Below are 6,973 nucleotides of genomic sequence, written 5' to 3'. Positions count from 1 at the left end.
ATTTCTGTCCGGCCCCCAAATCTTGAAGAACACACCTCCTTCAAGCTTATATAGCACCTCTCTCTGACTCCCAGTGGATTTTTAAACACTGAGCTAGCACACGGGACACAAATCTGAAACAAGACCTGCTCCTGGGGGCTGCAGGGGAGCCAGGTGCCTCTGCGCAGGAGAAGGAAGGGACGGGTTGGCTGTTCCTGGTGAGGCAGGAACAGAGGAAGAACCACTGCCTGTCTGGGGCTGAGGGTGGGGGCCCTGGGGGCGGCAACTCCCCCGCTGAGCTGCATGAATGGACCTGAGACTGCACAAGCCAGGGGCTTTTCTCCTGGTCTCCAATACCTGGCCTTTGCCTTACTTGGGCCCTACAAGGGCACTGCCACTTGCTGGCCCAGTCTTGCCTCCTCACCCACCTGGAGGCACCCTGTGGCCATGGGCGCCCCCCGCCCCCGCACCAGCCAGCTGCAGAGAGGCCTTTTCTAGGGATCCTGGACCCCTATTTCAGTTCAGCCCCTGAAAACACTGCTAGAAAACGGGGCCGCAGGCACTCTGAGGGCGAGGTGACACGTTAGAGGGGCTGTTCACAGTGCAGCGCTGGTCTGGCCCCCCCATTCCACCTCCGTCCCTGCGCTGCCCCCGTCGCCCTCCCCAAGAAAGTTGTTTACACACAGGGGTCCCCACTCCCTCCTGGAGGAAGCCAAGCCTACCGTGTGCGTGGGTGATTCCCACGTGCACGAAATGCTACCAGACGTGCAGGTGAGACCGAGGCGTTTTAAATCGGCCAAGACCGCCCTGGCCGGCACGGCTCGCTTTGAGCATCATGCCAAACACTGAAAGGTTGTGGGTTCGATCCCCGGTTTGGGCACGTATGGGAGACAACCAACTGATGCTTCCTTTTTCCCTCCTCTCTCTCTAAAATCAAACATATTCTTTGAAAAATTAAAAAAATAAGCCCTGGCTGGCATAGCTCAATGGATTGAGTGCAGGCTGTGAACCAAAGCATCGCAGGTTTGATTCCCAGTCAGGGAACATGCCTGGGTTATAGGCCAGGTCCCCAGTGAGGGCATGTGAGAGGCAACCACACATTGATTCTCTCTCTCTCTTTCTCCCTCCCTTCCCCTCTCTAAAAATAAATAAAATATTTATAAAAAAAGAAAAATTAAAAAAATAAAATGGTTGAAACCTTAGGGGTACAGCTAGCCTTCCAAGTTTTTTCCCATCATGAGAATGGGGGATTAGCCACTGGAACCTGTGAGGGCCACTCAGAGCCAAAGCTGGTACCTGCTAAGGACTTACCCCATGGAGGCCCATTCTTGGGAGACTTTGGGGGTGCCTGGGAAACAGGAAATGCAGTGGCAAGTCTCCTCAGCACACCTCATGGGGCCATGGGGGCAGCTCAGGACCTAGGGCTGGCTGTGATGGTTTCAGGCCTCACCCCCCAGCCCAACAGACTTTCCTGTCTCCATCTACTCTGAAGCCCCCGCCCCCGTCTTCATTTCCCAACCTATTAAAAAAAGCCACCGTGATGCCCTCTCACAAGGCTATAGAGCCTCTACGTCTCCCCAGGTCAACGCTATGAGGTAGGCAGCATCGTCCCATTTTGCAGACTAGAACACGAAAGCTCGAAGAGGTTATGTAACGTGTCCAAGTGACCGAACCAGATCTGAAACTAAAACTCAGGACCACCGCACGGCATCGCCTCAGATGAAATAGCGCCCAGGAAAGCCAAGACAATCTGCTGCACAGTGCTAGGTAAGGGGTCCCAAATGCCAGACCTCGAAGGGTGGACACTGTGTCCCAAGGAATTAGCCAGGAAAGATTGGGAAGGGCTAACATGAACTGAGCATGGAATCTTCCTGGACTTGTGTCCCGGGAGAGTCCCCTTCTGGCTGTTCTGTTCCTCCAGCTACTCCAAAGCTCCGTTTCACCCTGGACGCTTGCCACGTGCCTGGCTCAGGACTCAACTCCAGATTCCTGCTGTCCAGCAGCTGCGGTCTCGAGAGGGAGAGGGGATAAAGCTGCAGTCGCCGTTGGATGAGACAGCTGTCGGCCTTTGCTGGTGCAGCCCGGAGGCACCGTACCCGCCCATGGTGGCTGCAGAGAGCCCAGATGAACTGAGGATGTCAGGGCGGGGCTCTAGAAAATAAACCTTACACTGCACTTTGAAAGAAGAGGGAAGCCCTGGCTGGCTCAGTGGATTGAGCGTGGGCTGGGAACCAAAGTGTCCCAGGTTCAATTCCCAGCCAGAGTACATTCCTGGGTTGCAGGCCATAACCCCCAGCAACCGCACATTGATGTTTCTCTCTCTCTCTATCTCCCTCCCTTCCCTCCCTAAAAATAAATAAATAAAATCTTAAAAAAAAAATTCAACAACTACCAAATTAAAAAAAAAAAAAGAAAGAAAGAAGAGGGAGACCAGCCAGGCTCCCAGGCAAGAGAGATGGACTGACCATGGCTGTCACATGCTAATTGCTCCTGAGCTGTTGTTAACCTCTGAGTCTCAGTTCCCTTCCTTGACAGCTGGGCAGAACAGGGCCTCACTGTGAGGTTACTTTACATAAAATTATTCATCTGCATCAGGTGAGTGGCTACAATGTTATTTCCGTTGGTGATGGAGCAGTAAAGGGGTTCACAAGCCACTGGGGGGAGGGATCGGTTTGCTGGGGGAACAGCAGCACATGGAGATTCTCTGGAGATGGGGCTGGCAGTGCAGACAGGCAGATCAACGTTAGCTTTCCGCGTCCTGCTTAGGAGTCTAGACTTCATCCACATGGGAAATTGGGAGCAAATTGAGGGTTTTGAGGTGGAGGAGCATCGTGATCAGATTAGTACCACTGGAACATGGAATATTCAGAGTTCCTCTTCTGAGGAAAATGAAGTCCTAAGTGACACCACCAAGGGCACCATCTATGATTAGGAATAACCTCAGCTGAGGTTGGAATCCCCGGAAAAACGCGAAGGCCAAGGTTTCCAGGCATCTTTGGAGGAGCGCCATCTGCTGGGCAATCACAGTACTGGGGAGGGGGTGGGATCGCAGAGTGGACAAATCCCTCCCCTCCATCACCTCATTTCCTCCAGAACAACTTTTCTAATAACCTCTTGCATTTGCATTGGGGTTTCTGACCCACAGAGATCCCGCATGGGAGGTACGGTATAGTTGGCCTTTTCCAACGCCCATTTTCCAGAAGAAGAAACTGCAGACTGGGGACTGGAACTAACCTAGGTGGCATAGCTGCCACGGGATGGGAAGGAAATCCTAACTCATCTTGGAGGAGTGCAAAACACTCCACCGCTGATGTGAGCTCAGGGGGAGGGGACCGCAACGAGGTCTGTCAGCCATCCACGTGCACGGGTGGCCACAGAATAGGACAAAGCCTAGAGAGAACTGCAGTCACCTGTTTGGTGAGATCGAACAGTTGTGTAGGCAGAAGCTCCATGTTAGACTTGAGTGATGGCACAAGATGGGCAAGAGCTGAAGAGGCCGGCACAGAAAAGGACCAGGCTGGGTGTGCAGGTAATTTTCCAAGTGAATTCTTTTCCTAGGGCTGCTGTAACAAAATACTGCAAACTGGTGGCTTTAAGCAACAGCAATTTATTGTCAGTTTTGGAAGTCTGGTGTCCCACAGCTCCAGAGGTCTGAAGTCAAGGGGGTGGGGGGCACTTCCTTGCCTCTTGCTGGCTCCTGATGACTCCCAGCAATCCTTGGTGTTCCTTGGTTTAAGGCAGCACAACTCCAACCTCTGCCTGTTCTTCACATGGCCTTCTCTCTTGTGTGTCTGCGTCCAAATTTCTCTCCTTGTAAGAACCAGGGCCATCGTAATCCAGTATGACCTCACCTTAATTACACTGGCATGAACCCTATTTCCAAGACAGAGACACATTCACAAGTACAGGGGTTGGGACTTCAATGTGTCTTCTGGAGGGACACAACTCAACACCATTAAGGGAAGGATGAGTGTGACAGGAAGAGTCCCCTGAGGGCTGAGTTAATCTGGGAAGGCTTCCTGGAGGAGCCTGCCATCATATAACTGGGCCTCAAAGGAAGGGAGACTGGTGTGCCAAGTGCATACAGGAGTGGGGAGTGGTTTGAAAAGTGGTTATGAAGTGAGCTGGTGTCTGTGCGGCCCTTGAATAGTGAGTGGGTCGATGCCTGGGGAGGAAGAGTTGGGGGAAAGTCAACATAAGTGTGATGCGATTGTTCTCGCCTCATTTTGCAGGCCCCCGCCCACCTCCTCACACCTGGCACCTACCACCACCATGACCCCCCGCCCCTGTGCAAGGAGTGGCAGAGGAGAGAGGGATGGTTTCTGGGAAAAGGGTGGCAGGTCCGCTGACTGCAAGGGCAAAATGCCTCTAGAGTGTTAGAGTGTCCTGGGTTAACTTCCTGGAGAGTTTGCATTTTCCCTTGTGATGTGACCCTTGTTTCAGCGGTTTAAATTATGGGCTGTTTTTCCAAATATCCCAGTTCATTTGAGTTCCCTACACAGGTATGTGCCTGGTTCAAACAACCCCCAGAGCCTGTGGTCCTGAGGATATGAAGCAGAGCACCAAGAAATGGCCATTCGCAGCCCAGAGGCCAAAGTGACAACCCTCTTCCCAAGAGCAAGGGAGCTTTTTGCGGATGGAGTGCAGCTGGTGGAATTTCATACCAGATGAGCTTCCTGCAGCTGCTCCCAGCATGCTCTGGGCCAGCCTCCCCCACACGCACGCATATCCACATCACACACACTGACCAAGAGCAGGTGCCCAGGCTCAGAACCCTTTTAATGTGGAAGGTGAGCTGCTTCAGGCTACACAGTCCTCACCCACATGGCTTGTTCGCCGTTGCTCTCTTGTATTTACACTGCAGCTCTCCCCCTCCAGCCCCTGTGCCACAGTTCGTCACAATGGCCAGAGGGACCTTGTGTGCCCTTGACCCCTGGGAGCTTGGGAAAGCCTGGGATGGATCTGCTTTACGGAGGAGGAAACTGGGACCCAAAGGAGCCCTGTGACTCCCACACAGCACAAGCCTTGTAAATGGAGCCATCCACTCTCTCTCAAATGCCCTCACACACTCAGCCCCGGGCTCTTGGCTGGCACAGAGCCAGCACTGAGTAAGCAGGTGTGTTGAGGGAACCAGTGGGCGGTTCCTCAGAGCAGTGACTTCCAAGTGGAGCGCCGCACCAGTGCGCCCCAAGAGTTTCTAAAACATGCAGTGCCTGACTATCTAGTCAGGGGCATGGACCTTTTTTCCCTGAGACTGTCAAGTGAAACAATGACAATGGTCAATACAACGATAGCCGTCCAGTATCAATGAATCAAAATTATACCTGTTTTTTTGTCGGATGAGCAAAAAATACATTTTTGCTGTGCCTTGGAATTCTAGTACTTAGTTTATGTGTCCGGTGGGATGGCAACGGTGGGAAACCACTGCTTTAGAGGGAAAAAGGGAAAAGACCCCAGTGCCCCACCCAGTTCTTCATTTCACCGGAGTGACTCTCCTGGCTCCTGAGACAGGGCCCCCTCCCCTCCTTTCCCCTCCCCTCCCCTTCCCTTTGTGGGATACCCCACATCCCGCTACCCCCTCCATAGAGGGAAATAGTTGGCAGACGACTGGCTCAGAGGGCAGGAGATGGACCGGAGGCCTAGGAAGTGTTCAGTGACTAGATGCCTGAGTTCCACTGTAGAGCTGATGGTTTTTCTGGGTGGTTCGGGGAGAAGTCCGTCTCCCTTGGACCCCTGGAGTCCCCGTGGGCCTCCCTCACCCTCCACAGTGCTGCACTGTGGAGACTGGGGCAGGTGAGGGGCTCCAGGCTTGCCACTGGGTGCCACTGCCTGGACGCTGACGGGGCTGTCCAGGCTCCTCCTCTGGTCGGCCTTGGGAAGGGGGATGTGGCTACAGCCTCAGGGCCAGGCACCTCTCAAGTCCCACTCACTGTCCCTGGAGGGTGGCCTGCCCTGCCCTGCCTCTCGGGTGGATGAGAAGGAGGACTTATCGGCACCCAATTTACCATTCAGCAGAGAATGGGTCTTGGTCCTAATCTCAGTTTAGCCATTTACATTATTTAAAAAAGAAACGTTTAGCCCTGGCTGGTGTGGCTTGCTGGACTGAGCACCCGCCTGCAACCCAAAACCTCGCCGACTGGATTCCCGATCAGAGCACATGCCTGGGTGCGAGCCAGGCCCCCAGCTGGGGGCATGTAAAAGGCAATCAATCTCTCACACGTTTCTCTCCCTTTCTCCTTCCCTTCCCCTCTCTCTAAAAAAAGTAAATAAATAAAATCTCTAGAACAAACATTTATAAGGGAATAGTAATGTACAAATGCCTTTCCCAGGCCCGCCCCTCGGCAACCAGTGTCCCCACCTGTGAATGCAGGGGGCGGGTTCGGGGCAGCCCTTCCAGCTCTCACTCACCGCAGACCTCTGCCTCCAGCACCCCCAGGAAACCGGCTCCGTCCTGGAGCTGATGGCCGCTTCATCTTCGCTCTTCTCACACCTCTCAGACTGGCCTCCTCTCTGGTCCCAGGGCCACCTCCTTCCTTTTGCCCCTCGTGGTCTGGCCTGAGGACACCTTCACAGCCTCCCCACTGCAGCTCCCCGCCCCCCGCCTCGCTGCCAGCTTCCTCCTGGCCTCCCAGAAACCTTTCTCACCCACCGTCTGACTACCTGGTCACAGCGCTTAACGCCCTCCCTCAGCTCCCCCAGCCCTCCAGACCGTTCCCAGCCTCTGTCTTGGCCCCTAAGGGCCCCACAAAGGTCCCACTCTCCCAGTGCCCCCTCCTCATCTCTGTCCAGTGTCCCCTCGGGGAGACCGTGGGGAGCGAGCAGTTCCCACGCTACTGGCCTCCCTGTCCCGCCCAACCTGTGCCCCCTGCCCGGAGGGCCCCTCCCCTGTGTACCTGGTGAACGCAAGCCATGGTCTCTCCACCTCGCCCCGTACAGACAGAGATGTCTGGGGACCCCTCAGGACCATGACAGCATCATTAACCCTTGTGGACCC

Source organism: Phyllostomus discolor, chromosome 14 (assembly GCF_004126475.2).
Source record: "Phyllostomus discolor isolate MPI-MPIP mPhyDis1 chromosome 14, mPhyDis1.pri.v3, whole genome shotgun sequence".
Lineage (NCBI taxonomy): Eukaryota > Metazoa > Chordata > Mammalia > Chiroptera > Phyllostomidae > Phyllostomus > Phyllostomus discolor.
This window is presented reverse-complemented; position numbering follows the sequence as displayed.